Below are 20,413 nucleotides of genomic sequence, written 5' to 3' on the forward strand. Positions count from 1 at the left end.
CGGTTTTCTGTTTTTGTCTGGCTTTTAATTGAAATGACCATAATCACACACAGTCACAGACAGGACATAACGCACTCACACCCTCAATACGTACACAGATACACACACACACATGTGGATCTGATCCCAGTGCGTTGAGCCCAAACAAAATTTGTGCAATTTCCGTTACTAATACTTTTTGGTCAATTTCCTTCGAAATTTGCTTGGCCAGTCGAATCGGCTGGACAAAAAGCCTTCGTTCCTTCGTCCGTCTTCCCTGTTGATTTATTGTCCTGACAGAAGGAAGTCCCATCCTCCGGTCGCTCCTTAATTTCGTTGATATTTATGCGGCAAATGTCCCAGCGAACATAGCCAATAAACACGTTCCTGTCCTCCTGTCACTGACAAGGGATAATGGGCCTGGTTCATAGAGAAATCAGCATTTGAATATGCCCCTGGGACGAGGGCCAACGGACTGAGAGTGAGCATGGTGTACGCCCTTCAAAGGGAATGCAAATTCCGACTGAAGTCGTGCTTTTTTTTCGTCCAGCTTAAACTTGTAAATCAAATGAAATATATTGCCGGGCACATAAATACATTTTCCTAGATTGATGTCGAAGAGTTGAGCTGCCCCAACTGATCTGAACTCAGCTGAGTTGGCATTTTAATGAGCTCCATAATGCGACGGTGGGGCCAGAACTAAAATAAAATGGCGCATCGCTCACAAATTGGTTGCGAGTGGGTGGCAAAAAGGATGGCAGAAGTCCTGGCAAGTCACCTTATTTATGCATAACAATAATGAATATTATACAACAAGCCCGAAATGTAATTCTGTGTAATTAATTATTAATTTATGCGCATACATTTAACTCACACGCATTGTCGTCGACAGCAGGAGCAAAAGGAAAGGCAAAGGCAATGGCAGGACCAGGACACATGTGTGTGTCCCTGTCACCCCTTCACTCCTTGCATTCGTGTGTCTGTGTGTGCCTGTGTGTGTTTGGCATTGGCATCCTGGCACAATGGCGGCTGGCGGATACGGAAACTGTTTTGCTGCCGTTGATGCCGATGCCATAGAGAAGCCCCGGCCATTGTTGTTGCCGATGCCAGGCTTACCCATTAATTGGTGCTATTTATGGGTTGATTGGATTTAAACATATTCGAGTTGGCGCTGTAGTTTACCCCTTTTTTTATATCCTTTCGAGTGCACTATTTTAAAGTCTTGATAAAACAGGCAGAACAGCTAGGTCTACAGAAATAGTTTAATTCTAATCTTTGGTGTATTTTGAAAATATTTTGTATTATTTTATTCCTTTTGCCCAACTTATTTTATATTTATACCAAAATATCATTATGATTTAGAAGTTTTTTATTTTTTAAGCAGTTTTAAAAATGTGATTTGATTTTTACTTATTAATTTAATGAAAAGGGTCATCTAATTTTGGTATATTTTCTAAATATAATAATTTGTTTAAACAAAGTTTTAAAATATCAAAATACCGATTAAAAAGTTTTGTACTTGACTAAAATGTAATATATTTTGTTTAGTTTTTGTATAAATTATATGCAATCATTGTTTTATTTTTGAGATACCTATTTCCTATAATATCTAGGGGCTTATTCTATATTATGTTAAAAACTAATGTTATTATTTATATTATATTTTCCAAGGGTATATCCCAGTCGAGTTTGTCTCCTCCTAACCCTTTATTGCCGCTGCTGCAGCGACTAACGACCAACAAAGTCGTTCCTGATGCTGGTCGCATGTTGCTGCCCCTGTCGTTCTAATGTTAAGTTGAATTGTCATTAAAATTGTCGTCCATAATTTCGACATTAAATACACACACGCAGCTAAGGCTGCTTCTGTGTGTGCATGTATGTATGCACACACACACACACACATGTAAATTGTGCGGCTGGCCCCCCGATGTATGCAACACTTTTGGCTTGGCGAGCAGAGCATAAATGCTTGCCTCTGCTTAAGCAGATGTGTGAGTAAGGTCCTTGTGCGCCTGTGTGTGTGTGTGTGAGTGTGCGGAGCGTGGTTAAAAAGTGCCAACGCAGCATGTTTTCAACATTGTTTAAATTTATATGGTAGACAAGCGAGCACACACACACACACATTCTCCGAGGACATGGATGGGACATCCTGGACGGCCGCAACTTGTGCTTAAAGTTTTAAATTTGCATAACACAGCAAAGGGAGCAAAGTAGCAAAGGAGCACGAGGCTCAGAGCATCGAGTCAAGGAGGGTCAGCCCAGGACATTCGAGTCCTGGCTCTCTTACGTAATTGCCGGGCTCATAAACTCCAGGACCAATCATCATTAGGCGCTCGGTCATTACATAATTATCGCAATCACAACTTGCAGGTAATTGAAATTGTGTGTATGTATTTGTGTGTGGTGTCCATTCGGAGTCAATTTCGATAAAGTTTTCCCTCGATTCCGATTCGTATACTGGCTACCATTTAACGCTAATCACTTGCAGTCACACACAGCCAACTCGAAACTCAGCTTGAGCCAAATAATTTGTCTTTCTATTTCCGTTTAATGGCCATCGGAAGCGTAGAGGGCCAGAAACTTTCCCTCCTTCGTCGCTGGCATAGATTGTTTTTGGCCAAGGTCAAAAGCGCGGGCCACTCGGGGCGGGCTAGGTGACGGTTTTGCTTAATTAGAACATTCATTAATCAAATCAAAACCATTTGCCACCCCGGGCTTAGGCCTAGCCAAAAGGAAAAACCAGGCCAGACAAAGAGGAAAAGCGGCCGGCGAACAAAACAAGAAAAAAAAACTGAAAGAGGAAACTTTTGGCGAATGGCGGCCAAACACGCACAGGGCCAAGAACTGGCTAAAAGGAGGAGAGTAGCAAATAAATTCGGTCGCATAGAAAAACGACAAGCGGCATAACAAAGCGCACAGATTCAGACAAGGGAATGGAAAACGGAGCCACAGGATGAGCCAACGTAATACAACAAAGGACGAGAAACGGAAAAAATGCGACCATTAAAACACATTTGTATATCTATTTTTGGGGCGAAACAAGCTCAACCTCAAACTTCAGAGCTAGCGGGCGGTCCGCGAATGCCACAAAAACCCCGAGACCCCGGGAACCCAAGCCCCGAAAAACCCGAAACTCTAACCGAAACCGAAAGATACAGAAATGGAGAAAAACGGGAGCCCAACAATGGCCAGCACACAAATACTTAAAACTACTTTAATTTATGGCGCACGCATTTCTGCGTTTAGCTCAGCCCCTTTTCCGTTCATTTCCGCTACTGTTCATGGGTGGGGTTAGAAAGGGGGAAACGACGAGGTCGGAGACCAAAGCAATCAGTCAGCAAACAACATGGCTTTGAGCCCTGCCTTCAGTCACTCTTTCAAAGGATACTCTCTCTAATAAGTCCTCTTTTTTTGGCCCGCAAAGAAATACACCATTTCAAAGGCATCTCGAGACGAGTATTCCGGGTTTTCTTCTATCAAATTTATAAGTGCAGACCCGCCTCATATATGAACCAGCCGGTTATCAGTGTACGTGGCTGAGATTTGGCTGGGAAATTAATGAGAAATCATAAATCAGAAGATAATTGGAGGGCTCTGGCGGCCTAACAGGATTTTTTTTTATTTTTGGTCGGCTCTGGCGTTTTACAAAGTCAAAGCGATATCGCCAGTCACTGGGCTTCCCTGCGCTGCAGCCAGTTGCAACCGCTTCAGCGCCCTCATGCACTGAGAAAAATGGGGAAAATCAAAAAATATATATACAATCAGTTTGTGGAATCTTAAAGTAATAGGGTGAGTTTTTGAAAATTACAGAACAAATTTGTGTAGTAATTTATTAAAGAATTCTTAATGTATGACAGAAGAAAAATCTCTCTTTAATATATTTTAAGCATATTTAAATAGATAAGATAGTCAATTTTAAGGAGATTTTATATAACACTCTTTTTCTTGTGCCAAGTGTTTACAGGCCAATGTTTTTGGAATCATTTTTAAAAGAATTCTTTCAGGAAGAACTCTCTAAGAAATATTAGCTTTTAATATATCCTAAGACTCTATATATGAGACTCTACAAAAAATTCTTAAAATATTTAGGATATCACAAAAAGGAAAAGCGTTTGAAGACCCAAACAAATTTTAGATACAATTTATTATCGCCATAAAATGTTAATCAGTATAAGCTGAATATAATCTAGCACGCATTTACATTATCTAGCTAAATATATTAAAAACAACTGGATCCTGTTTTTCTATGTTTTTTTTATCCGTGTACGCCCCTTTTCTGGCTTTTCTGCCAACTGCTGAGTGGGTAAATTATGCATAAGCGCACTACGAGCCACATTATGACGAGGCAGGCGGACGTCTGATGCAGAACGCAGCTGCCTGGATTATGTATGAGTGGTTTGGTGGTAAGAGAGCTGGAGGGATGGACGGACGGATGGATGGAAAGGTGCGGGGACTTGGGGGCTGGCAACTCACTTGTCAACGTGCTCATCACATTTCTTCCCAACCAAACGAAACGAAACGAAATGCCCCCTTACCACCGCCAACCAAGCCACCCATTTTGCCGTTTATGCGCACCAAGGCAAACAAACAGCAAAATATTTGTATGCTAAGCCAAACACATGCGAGCGGCGAAGCCCTACAATGCCACGCCCCCCGCTTCCCAGCCGCCCCCCTTTTCAGAGAGTCAGCCCAACGCGGCTCAAGTATTTTGCATTGCTAAGCAGAAATTATAAATCAGGGCAATTGTTGAAGATTTGCAGCCCGCACAACTAAACGGGATGGCAGGCGAGGGCGAATGAGAACCGGAATGAAAATGGAAAATGGGAAATGGGAGCGGTAAAGGTGGAGGGTGGCAGGATGGTGAGGGGAAAGTGGAAAGGGGGGTTCTGGGATTGCGGCACGCACGCCTCGCTGGTTTCCCGCTACACGGGCGCTTCTGCCGCTGCTGTTGTTGACTAACTGACTGGCTAAGTGACTGACTGACTCGCTCAGCTGTCTGTCCTGCACTTCAAAAATATTACACAAAAATTTTAGATATACAGGAATAAATTGTGAAATAATACGAAACTTGATTTCTTATTTAAAGCACCCCGTAAGGTCTCACGAATTTTTTTCGTTCTAAAAAAATAAGATGAAGAGAGTTCTATAAAACTTGATAAAAGGTGATTCGGAATCGATAAACCCCGTAATTAATGGATTCAAATCGATTCTTTTATTAAAACCTCTCTATGTGGAAAATATGATATTATATCTATTTTCCTAATTTCTGAAGTTTATTTATCTTAAAAATACTTTTATAAATTGTTTCCTTTACTAGAATATCTTTATGTTGAATTCATAAAATCTTAAATTGTTCTTAATTTTCTAAATAACTACTGAAATAACTGGATAAATATCTAAAGAACCTTTTTTTCACAATACAATCTTATATTTAGTGCTGAAAAATATATACATCTTTTCATATATTATAGGTATACAAGTATAAATATTAAAACATACTATTTTTTGCTCTAAAATATAGCTTGCTTCCAACCTCAATTCAATCAAGGAACTCAGGCCTGACCAAAATATTTTTCCAAGTGTTTTTTGAGCCTCGTCTGATGAACGTGCACAGGCAGTCAAATATTTTGCAAGGACGAACGTGAAAAAATAAATAAAAAATTCCCACAAAAATGAATTTAACGAATATGAAAGCAGACGCGCGGCGAGACAAGTGGGGCGGGGGGAGCTTCAGGGAGGTGGAGCCAGAAAGCTGAAATCATAATTTAATTTAACGTATTTTTCGTTGCCAAAAGACAAGACGCGAATCACACACACACACACAAACACACCCAGCGAGGAGCGACAAAAACAACAGATGGCAGGACGTTGGAATGGGGAGAAATTGGAAAGCATAACTGTGAGGCAGATTCGGATTCAGGGATCCTGAGAGTCACAATCAGCGGCAGGAACGGAACAGAAGCCGGAGTGGAAGTCCTGCTGCCAGACAGGCTAAAAGCAGCGGAAATAACACGCTCCGCAGCGCCGTTTAAAAGTGTAAAAGCCGTCAAGAAGAGAGAGTAGAAAAAAAAAATGGTATAGAGGAAGAAACAGTCGCGAGTTTTTGCTACTCGCGTGGTATGAGTCACTTTGGTAATAGAATCGCAGCGCGTTTTGCATGGATTTTAATTTTAGTAATGGAAGACAATGGCAGACTAAGTTGCGGAGAGACAAATAAGCTTAGCCAGCAATGCTGCATCGCGATGGGGGAAAGCACTACCAAGATTTTGCCAGATTTATTGCGCCACGTTGCAGTTTGAAGTTGAAGTCGGGACACATAAATCTATGGCAGCGCACAGAGGGCAAATTTACACATGATTGTTATTATTTAATGCTGTTATTGTAGCGACTGTGGCCGCTGCTGTTGCTGTCATGCGGTTTTTTAAACGATTTTTATTAGTGGAAAGGAAAAGCGGAAAGCGGAAATAACAGCCACGCGCCGTAAAGTAGACAACACATTCTGCACACATTTCTCCGCTTTCTCCTGCCCTTTCACCCACACTTTCCGCGCACGACATGCAATAAATGCATTTTGCATGGTGTGCACGTAAATGACCGCCGACGATTTAAATTGTTACGCTGTGGCCGGCCGAGCGTTGTCTGCCATCAAAATGCATTACGTATACGCAATAAAAATTACGTATACGCCACCGATGTGTGCGTGTGCGTTGCACGGGGGAGTGACTGCATTTTATGCGTGCCGCGCATTATCATTTAACATTTCCGGTCCTGTTCGGTTCACGAGGTCTTTTCTGGGCGGTTGTAACAATTGGCTAAATAGTTTATTGTGCGCTGTGCCCGAGTTTGGTATGATGATGCCGGGGCCATCGATTGATTGGCCATTGAAATGCACGGTGAGTGTTTGACCGGGAGTAAATCATGGTGAATTATGCAATTATAGCGATCATCGGGGATTAAATAGGTAATTGTTTTTTCCACCTGCTTTTTTAAATCTCTCACTGTCATTTTATCATCTCTATCCACAGCGAAACCATTTCCATTTCAATTTCCCACTGCCTGATGTTTTTGAGGTAAATATTTACCTTGCCTTTGCTACCTTTTGGCGTTTTTCATCACTCGTCGAAAAATTGCAGTCGTTCTGCTCTGTCAACTAATCATACAGAAAGCATTTCGCCCCCGACCAAGTTGACCAAGCAGCTTGGTCACAATAATTTTGTAAATTATTGCGCATACGCCGCGTGTGTTTGTCAACGCAAAATAAAAACGTCAGCTGGAAAAGTTTTAAGCATATTTTCCTCCCGGGGTTCGCTGAGGTTTATCCCGAGCTTGAGTCAGGCCCTCAGCTCATTTCCAGCTCAAATAAGCGTAAGTAAATTTGTAAGACAAACAAACAGGGGGGGGGAAAGAAAAACAGAGACCTGCTGTTGACGATGCCACCAGCAGCAGCAGGTGGAGATTGGGAGATTGGGAGTGGGCCAATGGATGGTGGTGGAGGCGGAGGTGAACAGGTGGACAGGTGTACAGGTCCTCGAGGAAAGTCTGGCCTGTGTCGCTCATCAGGGGCAGCTCCCAAGCGCCGAAGCCAAGTCAAGCCAAATAGCTCCGGGCACCAGAGAAAGACAGAGAAAAATGAATAGCAGAGGAGCCTCTGCCTCTGGTCCGGGGCAATATTCATTCCGGTGGCAAACAAACACGCAGCAGCAACAATGGCCACAACAGCAGCAGCACACAGGGAGAAAAAAGTGTAATTCTCTAATGACAAAGTATGTACAGGAGCTGCAGCTGCTACTCCTTTAAATGTAGAGACCCTCTGTACAAAATATATTTAAAGAAAAAGAGTACAGAAAGTGCTTATCAGATTATTTGGGCTTTAAAATCACTTTTAAATATAATTTTTGGTGTCTAAAAGTATGCAACAAAGTTGTAGGCTCAGAAGTAATATGGATTCATTCAGAAACACAACCAACCTTTATTCACTGCATGCTTTTAGATATCTAAACTTACGTTGAAAAGTGATCTCAAATCCCATCCCTATTATGTTTAATAGATTTCTATTTTTTTAATATTTAAAATTTGAATAGTTAAGATTAACTTAGGAAATTAAGAGTTAAAGAAACTCCTGTATAGCTCGTCAGATGGAGTATAAGCACTTGATATCAGACATAAAATGAGTTCCAGAGGTACTTGACAAAGGTTTTGTCAAGCTAACCCTTCCCGGATAGAACTTCTTTATATTTAACTTTAAGAATTTCAATCTTAAGGGACTGTAATGTACCAAATGCCTGGTTTTTCCACGGAAATCCTTGGATTTTCCCTCACTGCAGTGGACAACAACAACAAGCTGACTAACGCCTCGGACGCTGCCATTTGTGGCACTCCGCCGCCCATCTCCACCCACTAGCCCAACGCCCCCTCAAGTTAGTTGATGAACTTCGTGTTCAAGTTGTAGCACAAGAGTTGACGCCTCGCAGCCAAAAACTGCGACGGCTGCTGTTGATGGCCTCGCATCTGGATGGTGGTGGTGGAAAATGGGTGGCTGGATAGAGGAAAAGCGGGGGAAATGCCGCCGCCAGCTGTAACACTGATAGCAATTCCAAGAGACAACAACGGGCGCCGAGGAAACTCCTGAGCAGCTCTTTGCTTTTCGTGAGTTTTTGTTTTTCTTTTAGTTTATTTTACTTTCGTGTGCCGTGGCGGCGTCGGCATCTTCACTTTGGTTTGATTTTATTATGTTTTTCTTTGGGACCGCACTGGCCCCCATTTTCCGACCCGCTGACCCCGCCCACCGACCACCGCCCACCGTTGCTTTTCCCTTGGCCACATGCTGCCAAGAGTTTTCTTTGGCTATATTTGACTTGGCCCCGACGACCTTTCGAGAGGTTGAGCAGGTTGGAAAACAGAACAGAAGCAGCCGAAGTAGCAGCAGCATCCCGAGCCCCGTTACAATATCAAGTTAATTGTTTGAAATAAGTGTTGGCCCACCCACCGCTTTTCCATCGCCTGCTTTTTCTTTTCCACTTTCCAGCAGACCTATCTTGTTGCTGATGTTGCGGTTTCTTTTGTGCCGCCTTTGGAAACTACCCACATTTATAGTGTTGTGGTCGAAGCTTTTCCCTTTTCCTCAGCTGGTTGTCAACGCCAGCCGCAGCCCCAAGTTTCCCTTGTTTTTCCCCCATTTTTGGGGGGAACCCTCATCCCATTTCCCATTTTCCTTTACTTGTCTTTTTTGAACTTTTTTCGCATTCGCATCTCTTTGGCTTATTTTACTTTGACTGACTCTCGCCACGCAGTCTCAATGTTTGGAGTGCACTTTACCAGGCCAACTTGAAATGAATCTAATAACTTGGCCCACACACACACATACAAACAGGAAGCAAAAACAATGCCCTCTATTCTGTTTTCTTTTGGGGTTGGGGTAAGGGAAAAGCTTGTTGAAAAGCGGATTTTGTTTTGCAAGTTGCTCGAGTGCTTCGGCGGTTTCTTTTCCACACTCCACACTTTCCGCATTGTTCTCTGGCAATTGGAATATTTTACTTGAGGAATTTCCCGATGCGAAGTTATAAGTTTGCAGCCTGCCAATGTTAACAGCTCTATTAGTTCAATTTATTTGTCTGGCAAAAGGGAAAACAACAATTTCCAGGGCGTAACGAAAAGAAAGCCTGTGTGACATTGCCAAAGACAAAAGTGAAGGCGGGGTGAAGGAATTCAGCTTGATTGTGTTTGCAATTTCATAAAATAACAATTCGCCAGCGCCTTGGCATCTTTCATCCTTGTTATTGGCGCCCTGATTGCCGCCGGCGGTTGTCGCTTTTCCTGGCTTTTCCGCAGGATCAGTGGGGGGATTGGAATGCGTTCGTAAATAGCTGGCAAGGTGTGGGGCCGGCATGCGAAGCCCCAGTCCCCTTCCACCAATCCCATACCAACCAAGGCAGGACCCCAATACGATGGAAAGTCAGGCTCCCGCTCCTGGGGCATGCCAAATTCAATTCACACAAAATACCCGTAATTCAACACCCCACGGATGGAGATGAATATGCCACTCCACTGACTGATTGCTTTTGCCTCCAAAGCAAACTCCCCCAGGGCGCATTGAAATGAGTTAAACCAAAGGCTGCCGCTCAAGTTATCCTCGTTTTCCTCGATTTCCCTGATTTTTCCCACCCATTTCTCGACGACTTTCCCGTGTCTGAGATTTCAGCAGCACTACAGCTGAAGGAAAAGCAGCAGCAGAAGCAGCAGCGACATCTCAAGCGACTCGTTGACATATTTGTATTGTATTCAATCGATGAATTTCTGCAGCTTCTTCGCCGCATGGCCCATAAGGGAAAATGACTTATTTTGCTTACGCACACACTGAACAAGTCCTCAAGCAGCAGCTTGCCATCCTGCCATCCAGGCATCCAAGTATCCTGGCATCCTGGCATCCTGCGCCGGGGTTGATTGCTCTCCCGCTCATTCTTTCCCTCGTATTTTGTCCCTCTCTCTCTTTACTATACACAGAAAACATATTATCTTTATAAAAATTATTTCAAAATTAATATGGAATTTTTATTTCTCCATAATATCTGCCTTTTTAAGCCAGTAAGCTTAAGTTTTGTAAACATCTCTTACATAAAAGAAAAAAAGAATACAATAAATAAAATTTTTCTTCTGGTTCACTAGCACCCCTTACCCATTTTATAAATTCCTGTGACTGTATAAGTATAAAATAAACCATCAATATATTATTTAATATAATATCAAGATTATATTAAATCGAATAAAAATATACAGTTGTAGTCTGTGCCATTTTTATGGTCACCTTAAAAGAAAACTTTTTTTTGGTTTTCCTATATACTATGTATTGTAAATTATATGATCCATAACTTCCCTGGTATATTTTTGCAATAGTTCTTATGATGTTATACCAAGTTTCTAAATACTTTAAGTCTTAAAATAATATTTTTTAAATGGTTGATATTCAGAAAATTTCATCACTTCGAATGTTAATACCCATTTTAAAAATGCAATTTCAATCTAGTTGCCAAGCACATATTTTTTCTCATTGTGTATGCATTGACATTCGTCCTGTTTGGGCTCCCGCTCCGTTTTCCAGCGGAAAAGTTTGCGCTACACATTTTTTACTTGGCTGACTGTCGACATTCGCGTTGATATTAAAATTTTAATAAACCCCTGCACGTTGACTGGGGGAATCTTCTTCTTCAGCTGGTCCTCCGTTTTGAGCTGCCGCCTTTGCTTTTTCAGTTGCTTTTCTTTTGCTTTGGCTCCATCACCATTCGGTTGCGCCCCGCCGTTTTCCGCGCTTTTCCCAGCTTGTTGCACTTGACGGAAACGCGTCAGTTGGGCGCTTTCGCATTTCCCCACCAAACTCACATTTGGGCCCACAGTTGAGTTCCCAATTGGTTTGGCACAACGCACATTTTCATGCGGCGACGAGACGAAGAACGAAAACGCCATAATGCTGGAATTGCCATATATATCCTCGAGCACACACACTCCAACTCGGGGGTCCCAAAACCCAGTCCCAGCTGGCTGACAGCAATGATTTCTTTTGCCTCCACGTGAAACATGTTGATAAATCAAATCCCAGCCCAGTCAATGCCAATGCCAATTTGGTTGACAATTGCTTTTTTCGGTTTTCCCGCATGAATGACAGCTAATTGCTGAGGGGTCGGAGGTTACTCCCTCTTTTTTTTTTGTTTGTTGCGATTTTGCCATTTTGCAAAACTACAACAGGCTGGAACTTTAAGCCCTTTTGAAAAACCAACTGCCTGGCTGGCTTCCATGTCAGGCAAAAGCCAGACATTTGTAATCCATGTAGCTGTCTCCGGAATTGGCTTTGCGGCATCGGACAATTCAGAGAAAGGCTGGCTGAAAAGGAACTAAGCGCGTTGCCCGGAATGAAATCAAATAAAATAGTTAGTAAATAATAAAACAGTCGAGCACTGGATTTGGGCTTTCGAGGATTTTCGAGTGGAATAGGGACTTTTAATGCCCGCTTAGGCAGCCGCTTGCCGCTTTTATGGCCAACGGCAATAGACGAAAATTTTATTATAGAAAACGTCTTTTGGGCTCTCTGAGAGCTGAGTTGCCGAGGCAGTCAACAAACCATTAAACTCAAGTGTTTACCACAAGCCGAAGTCACTAGACACAAATCTAAAATGGCAGTTAGACAACTCGAGCGATGTGGGACAACGGCTAATGTGGTTACGAAGATGGGTTCGGCTAGGAGCTCCTAGGTGAGCAGTCCTGCGAGGTCCTCGATCTCGGGACTAAGTGCTTCTAGCAGTGCAATTTGGCCGTTTGATGGCGAATTTATTGCCAAACTGATGAAAGGCGCTCATGGTTTAAGCTGGGCTTGAGTAGATGGGTAGTTATCAAGAGATATGCTTTTTAAGACCCAGGAAGAAGGTTTATTTAAGACTATACGTAGAAAATTAATAGTTTTCTTAGGGAAATATGAAAAAGAAGTAGGTTATAGAACAATATGATATTATGTTTGAAGATATTATTAGTTGTATAACAGAAAAAAGTTAAGAAATATGGTTTAACGACTTTCTATATAAAGCATACAACTTGATCAGAAAGTACTACATATAAAAACATTTCATGTTACTCAACCCATCCCCTTTTATCCGTTGAAATAAAGTCATTGGCCTATTGAAACATTCATCAACAAAAAGTTGATGGAGGCACGGACCGCTCATCAGAAGTTCTAACCAAGTTGAAACCGCACTATAAATATATTTCAACTTATTTATGACCACTTTTCGATGAGGGTTTATTCGCGTTTACAGCCGGGTTATAAAATTTATGGGTCCGCTGGTCAGAGGTCGAGGATCAGGGCAGAGAGACACGCGAATTCCGATGCCGCGTTTATTTTCCTGGTGCGTAATTATTTTTATGACATTTTTCCCTGCCTTTTTGAGTGGCAGAGGTGTGGGGTCTAGATAGCCGCGGCTATGGGCCATATGACCGAGGTCCTTTTGTCCACCGACCGTGTTGAAGTGTTGGCGTTTGCCAAACAAATTAAAAGCAAATTATAACGAAGCAACGAAAATGAAACGAAACGAAACGAAGCGATATTATCAGGCAGCAAGGACACAAACTAAATTTTAGAGTCCTGCCGGAGGACTTGGACTTGGAGGATTCCGGATTCCGGATTCCCCCCGCTCACTGATGATGGTCGTTGGAATTTTAATTTCTGTGTTGTGCTTTTCACTCGGGCAATGCCACTTAAAGCGATTTACTTGCAAATCTTGGTAATGGATGGCAGGCAAGGTGAGAAACGTGCCCGAGGACCAGAAGTCCTGCGGAGGGTGCGAAACGTGCCTGACGTTGGACATAAATTAATTTATTGCGTGCGCGCCTGGCCAAGAAAACAGAAAAAAAAAACAAGTACTGAACGGAAAAAATGGGAAAACGCTAAGAACAAAAAAAAAGTGCTGAAGAAGGAAGGAAAACAAAAACAAACGGCGCGATTCGTTGAATTGTTTGAGCTGCCAGCATAAAAATAATTCATTGCATACTTTTTCGTTGGGACGGGACCCAAAACTTTCATTAAATAGCATTAATAATTAAGAGATGAGGGTGGCATTTAGAGGGTATTTAGATATTTAGAGGTCTTACAATGGGCTGCTTTATTGGCTCGCTGGCGTTAAATATTATATAACCAAAACATTTAATAAAGTCATTACAATGAGTAATGTTAATGAGAGAGAAAGTAATTTGTATTATTCTTTAGGGTTACGGAATTTTAACTAAAGGGGGTAAAGGTTTTGAAGCATTGTAGAGGATGTTACTTCGATGTTCTTCAAGATTTTTACTTTTTATTAATTCTAAAAAAATGTAACTGTGGTGGGTGTCACAAAAATCCCAAGGGTTTTAAAATTACTTATAAAGGTGTCTAAAAGTATGCAGTGAAAAATTAACGTCACTTTGCGAATTGATTGAAAAAGTGTTGCATAGTTTTGGGGGCCCTTATAAGAGGTTTTAAGACCCCAATGATTTTTGTGGCGCCTTTCACAGCTTTTAAATATTTTTTTAATTTAGCCAAGACTATTTTGTGATAGATTTAGATATCTAAGGGACTTACAACTAGCTTCTTTGTTGGAATTGTGGCGGCGGCGGCTGCTGTCGTCGACAGCGGCGCAAACGTCGACTGCGGCGGCGGCGGCGGCGCTGCGACGGCGGGCGGACTAATCGCTTTAATTGTCGCCTGCGGAAGCGGCGGCTGCTGAAATAACTCCGCTGGCTGCTTCACGTAGAACAGATTTACTCCAAAGTGTGAAATCTTGATGGGTTTTATAGCAACACCTTCGACAGGAAATGTGGTTGTGTGGGCCGACTTAGCTGCGTCGGCTCGAATGGCTAAGATCGGCTGGCTGGCTGATCTTGGCAATATCTTTTGGCTGGCTGGCTGCTGTATCTCTGTGGCTGTCTGCTGTAGCGGATTTTCCCTGTTTTCGTAGGTTCGTTCACAACTTTTTGAGAAGCTCTAGTTTCGGTTTTATGTTTTGTCAGTATTTGCTTAATATTTTGTTGTTTATTTTTTGTGTATTTAATCTTTGTTTTTTTAACACTACTAAAGCTCAACGTTAGACAGCGCGACAAATGTCCTGCTCCTGTTTTGGATTTATGTTTTTTTTGTGGATTGTTGTTGATTGCACTTGAACGCGTTGGTTGCCAAAAGCACACGGTGACAAAAATCTCAGGACGCGATTGCTAGAGAGTTTCTTTACTTTTCAATTCAATTTTTTCAAAGGCGGTTCGACTTTTTGTGGATTAATTACTTGGCTCGATGACTCGATTGGCTGTCGGCTGTGGATTTCTTGGTTTCACACTAGGCTACTTGCACGGTTTCAATTTGCTGAGGAACAGAACGCAACGACTGCTGGACTCGCTTGTCTGATAACGACTGAAGGACTCTCGCGAATTGCGTAGGATTTTTAGCAACAGCCGAGCGCAGCGGGATTCTCCTGAGCGTCGCTGCCGGCGTCGCAGTCGGCGCCGTAGTTGCTGTAGCTGTTGCCTTGCCGCCTTTCCTTTCCGCTCCCCTCCCCTCCCCACACCCCCTCTTCCCGTCCATCGACGGGCGGCCGGCGCAGAAGCATTACAACAGCGGAAGTGGTTAACAGAGAGAGCGAGCAGGACAACGGGCCGGGGAGAGAGAGCGAGCGAGAGCGAGAGCGCAGGATGCACCCCCACTCGGATTGGAGCTCTGTTAACTGCCAGCCCGCATAACAGCCAGGGTTGTCGAGTCGACTCAAATTTTCCAGGATAATACGCAGCAGAAGCGAAATCCTTACAAGTTTAAGGGGGGCATCAGCTCCACATACTAAGTAAATGCAGTAATAACGGTAAAAAGTATTGCTGTGATTTCAAATCACTTTGATTGCATACTTTTAGGTACCCATTAAGGGTTGCCCTAAATAACTATAAAAAATATATAGTAGAAGCGGAATAGTAACAAGGTTTAGAAGGATGATCAGATCAATCCTCGAAATAAATACGCCCAAAAAGAAGTAACTTACGAATCAATTTCAAATCACTTGCTTTCAGCAATCAAAAAATTCATTGCATACTTTCATGAACTATATTAAGTTCATTTGAAATCACAGCAGATCTCTAGGGCTTTTCTGATTTAAAAGAAAATGCTTTTAAATAACAACCTCTTAAACCTATTTAAATACACATAAAAGTTAAAAAATCGATTGCTTTCGAATTTTGTCACATGCAACACATTACTATTTTGTAAGCCTTAACATTTACTTTCCCCAATCCACAAAACTTTTACCGACAATGTTGCAATCGAAAACAAACAAACAACAAACATTAGACATACACCAAACATTCACTTTCAGCAGCAGGAGAAATGAGTTAACAGAGCCTGAGAGAGAAAACTTTCTCATTGCAATGGCAGGAGAGAGAAAGGATAACGAGAGACACTTTTCTCTCTCTGAAGAGAGAGATAGAGTGAAAGGGGAGGGAGCTCAATCGAGAGAGAGCTCGGTGCTCCACGCGCGTCATTGTTGCACCTTTATGTTTGTTTTCGTGGGTGGCCCGCACTCGCTGGAGAGAGAGGGAGAGAGGCGGAGAAAGGACGAGGAAAAGGAGCAGGGAGCAGAGAAGAGAGAGAAAGGGGGGCATGAGACGATGGCGCAAACAAACAACAATAGCGATTCGAGTCGGCAGAATGTCCATGTAACCTCTGCAGAGGGTGTCGCTGATGTGCCGATGATTATGTTGATGAATAAGGATAATGCCGATGTAGCCAGGTGAGCCCTAACTCTTTGTCCGAGGAATACAGGATGAAGGGTTATAATGGATACGTCTCTTATAGCCTGGTTTAATATTACTTGCATAATATAACTTAAGAACTAATGGTAATTATTGTAAGATATTATTAAGCATATAATATGATTTTTGAGCTATTATTTTTATTTTTTAATTTGTTTTTAATTCATTACTAATAACACTAATATTTAAAAGCAGTTATTATGAATGTCTCCTAAAATAACTATCTAAATTTATGTCCCTAGTATTGTTATATAAATTGAAAAAGACTATATATGCCGTAATCGTGTGTAATAGGATTAATTATCTTATAAGTACTCATCGTTGAAACTATCTATGTTCAATCGTCATTGAAATCATCTTCAAGCGAACGAACATCAAAGTGTTCTTAGTCTCAGCCGGATTGCAATCCTCGGCATAAGTATCTTTCCTGGTCGTATCTTCATCATAGGCAGCTGTATCTGCATCATAACCATCCTCATCATCATCGTTATCATCATCATGGGCACCGACGTCCTCGTCGTTCCCAATCTCCTCCATTGTTGTTCGTCGTGTGTCTCGTGCGTTGGTGAAAGTGTCAACTTGACATTGCCTGGAGTGCACGCGCCACCGCTCTCTCTCACACACACACACACGCACTGGCGCACACATACCCATGCAAACGAGGACTCTCCAGGCACACATACAGTTACAGCTACATCCTTACAATCCGCTTGCGTCAAATATTTTGTTGGCCCCGGGGCAATTGTTGTTGTTCCTCGCTGACATGCGAATAATGCTCGCAGCTGGGAATTTTGCTCTCGCCGAAAAAGGACCTGCTTCCGCTCTTCCTGCTCTCTCTTTACCATGATTTTCGGCTCTCTGCCTTCTCCCGCTCTCTGCGCAAACGCAGTGAAAGCCTTTCCCCTGGCTCCAAAAAGGAAAAGGGACAGCGCAGTCGGCGGCGACAGAGGCTGCTGCCATGGCAGCTTTATCAGTGCCATGAAATGTTGTTCCCGGAAAATAACCCAAAGGAAATGCTGCACACACACATGAGTGCTGCGCGGGTGTGTGTGTGTGTGTGGGTGTGCAACCAGCAGCAGCAATAACTGTGTACATGTAAATCCTGGTTTGTTTCATTTGCCGATTTGGAGCACCGTCCTCCACAGCAACCCGCTCATCCGATCTCCCCGCGCCGAAAAGCCCGCCGGCACTAACTTTGTACGCTTGATGATGATAATAATGTTGCCCCTTGCCAGCTTCACTGAGAAAAATAATGTCCTTTCATTGATTATTAGGAAGATTTGGTTTCTAAGAAGGTATACTTTAACAGTTGTATTCCTAGCATGGGAATTAAGCCTTTAGAATCTTGGTCCCACTTTTTGTTTACCTAACTTCGTAGAGCTTCGAACCCTTATATTATGATATCAATTATCATATTAATTATAATATATTATAAAATACAATGGTTACTTAATCAATGTCCTTGGGTCAAAGATATAAATATACACTATTATAACAATCCTAAAGGATTAGAATTGTAATATGATCATATATTTATAACCAAAACCGTGGTTCTTAGATAACTATAATGAGGTACTTATAGAACCCAGTATTTCTTTCCGTGCCTCAAACGAACCAAACCCAAGCCAACTCAGCCCAGTCCCAATCCCAATTCCTATAGCAAACCCAAACCCAAAACCCAGCCCATGCCAATCCAATCCAATCGCACGGCCACACCAGACATCGTCTATGGAAATTCGCATGCCGATTTTCGAGCGATTGCAATTGATTTGTAATGTATTTCATTGTTGTGTGAGTGTGTGTGTGTGTGTGTGTGTCGTTGGGGAGGGGGGGTATAAAATTTGTATTGATTATTTCTATTGCCTTTGTTCGCCGCTCGTCGCTTTGTTCGCCATCTAATGATAGCTATGGGGGCATTAAAAATGTCATATACAATAGTTTTTTGTTTGCAACGAACGGATGGCATATAAAGCAGGACTTAAAGACCAGGAAGTGGACCAAGTGGCAGGTGCATGGCCAGGGATAAATTGTAAACTTGGCCGCAAAACGCCGCATGGACACGCAGCGGCGAAAAATGGACAAAATGGGAGCAAAGGGGCGGACATCAGCTGGGGAATTGGCATGTGTACAAGTCAATTATGGGTCAAAATCCTCACAGGAGTCGAGTTCAGTTGAGTTGAGGCGAATCGAATCGGGCTGAGCTGAGTGGCAAACACTTGAAGATGACGCCAATGCCAATGTCGATGCTTTTCTTAGCTTTTCCTCGCTTTTCTTTGCTTTCCTTGTTATTTATTTTCCCCCGCCACCAGCTTTAAATTCGGCTTCTCAGCGCAGCTCAGCGTAGATTTTTATGAGTTTTTGGCTGCGCTCCTTTTTATGCTCGGTTTGGGGACAATGCAGGGGTATATGAGCTGTATAACGACCACATACTTTTAGCTAATTTTATGAACCCAGGAACTAGCAGTAATAAGAGCAACAAAGTTGGTAATATATTCTGCTTAAATCTTGTTTTAAACCTTTTCTTCACCCACACTCGATGAAATCCAGCCAATTTAAAGCTGGAAGTCAAAGGATTTCTTCAGTTTTGTTATTATTCACAACATAGAATATTATTTTCTATTCAAAGAATCACAAATTGGAATATATTTATATATTTAAAGCTCATAAAATGTAAATATTAAGTTTTTTCTTTAAAATGTTAACCACATATTTTGATACTAGATCATTTTTCCCTTATTCCTGCTACCCTGAATTGATTTTGACTTATTTATGGTTATTGATATTGACAGGATGGGTGCTACCGGGTATCATGCAGTCGTAGAAATATAAAAAAAATATATAATACAATTCGTAATTTCGCATTTTCCTCGATATCGCTGCAAGATGTGTGCGAGATGAAAGAAGGCTGGTAAGAAATTGCGGGTTTTGGATGGAGTGGTCGGGGTAAGCTGAGGCGGCAGCCATTGGCCATTGCAAATGAAACATGTTTGGCTTTATCGCATTTATTGACGACTCCGCTGGGACGTTTTGCTTGCCTTTTTCCTCAGCCACCGAAGCCAGATCAAACAATGCCACATGGGAGGCGCTGAGGGGGGTGGACGTCTGGGAAGGGATTCCGCCTCAAATTGCGCTATCGAACAGCTCCAAACAGACTTATAAAAACATTATTTTATATGCATGGGTGTGGGGCAGATTTAAGCGGCGGCGGGAGAACTAAAATCACTTAGAAAACCAGTCAAAGATAAACAGCAAGAAATGATGAATGTGAAGGGAATCAATATGTTAACGTTAAATATTAAAACGCTTGTGATTTGAAACTTCTTCAAAAAATACTTAAACTTTTAAAATATATAGGCAAAACGGAAGGGATAAGTAATATTCTTTATTATTCATCCTTCAACTTTAAGAAAAGTTAAGATAAGAGTTAAATAGTGCAGTTTTCTCTTAGTAAAATTTGAAAGTCAGCATCAGATGACCTTTAAAAATCTAAAAGATTTAAATATACATTTTCCCTGAATGTTCCATTTTTGTATAGGCAAGTTATTGCTCTAGTTCTTCAATTTCAACTGCATTTCTCAACAGAATATGAATAAGTTATGACCGAAGTACTGGGAAATCCTCCCTGGACGTCCGGTCACATTTAAGCATTCTACTTGTTAAGAGCTTACTCCGCGCACTTGGCTTTAAACCACGCCAACAAATGCCACTTCATTCGGCTGATATTTGTGGCCAACACACACACACACACGCGGCAAAAATAGCAAAATCACACACATCCTTTTACCATCAATTCTCTAAGCAACAAACAAACACACGCACAAAAATATCAAGAGGGGAAAGCAGCAGGAGATGCCGCAACACGCAAAGCTCTTTTCACTACAAAACGGAAGTACATAGAACCAGGAACAGCCGAAAAGGAGGAAAAGCGGTGGAAAACCAAGGGGGAAAAGCAGGCCAACACACACACATGGCCACGAGCTTAGAGAAAAATACTGTGGCAAAAACTACACACCATCGCTGAGGGAACTGGAAACAGGAGAGCACGAGATATTCATTCTATCGTAAAATAGGTGAGCCATGCGAGTGTGTGCGAGCTGGCTAGTGTGGAAAAAACAAGCGCCAATGCTCTGGTCAA

At 42.1% G+C, this 20,413-nt stretch overlaps 1 protein-coding gene across 7 annotated transcripts in view; it reads right to left on the reverse strand.

Moving 5' to 3' along the window:
- Positions 1 to 20,413, reverse strand: part of Rbp6 (RNA-binding protein 6) — a 190,112-nt gene that overhangs the window by 73,629 nt on the left and 96,070 nt on the right. The window contains exon 1 of one of the 7 annotated variants that reach the window (XM_036814976.3): positions 14,075 to 14,895. The exons of the other annotated variants lie outside the window; for them this stretch is intronic. The gene's annotated coding sequence lies outside the window, so the exon portion shown is untranslated. Of the gene's footprint in view, positions 1 to 14,074; positions 14,896 to 20,413 lie in introns of those variants that run through there. 7 annotated transcript variants of the gene reach the window in all.

This window comes from Drosophila suzukii, chromosome 3 (assembly GCF_043229965.1).
Source record: "Drosophila suzukii chromosome 3, CBGP_Dsuzu_IsoJpt1.0, whole genome shotgun sequence".
NCBI classification, from domain to species: Eukaryota; Metazoa; Arthropoda; class Insecta; order Diptera; family Drosophilidae; genus Drosophila; species Drosophila suzukii.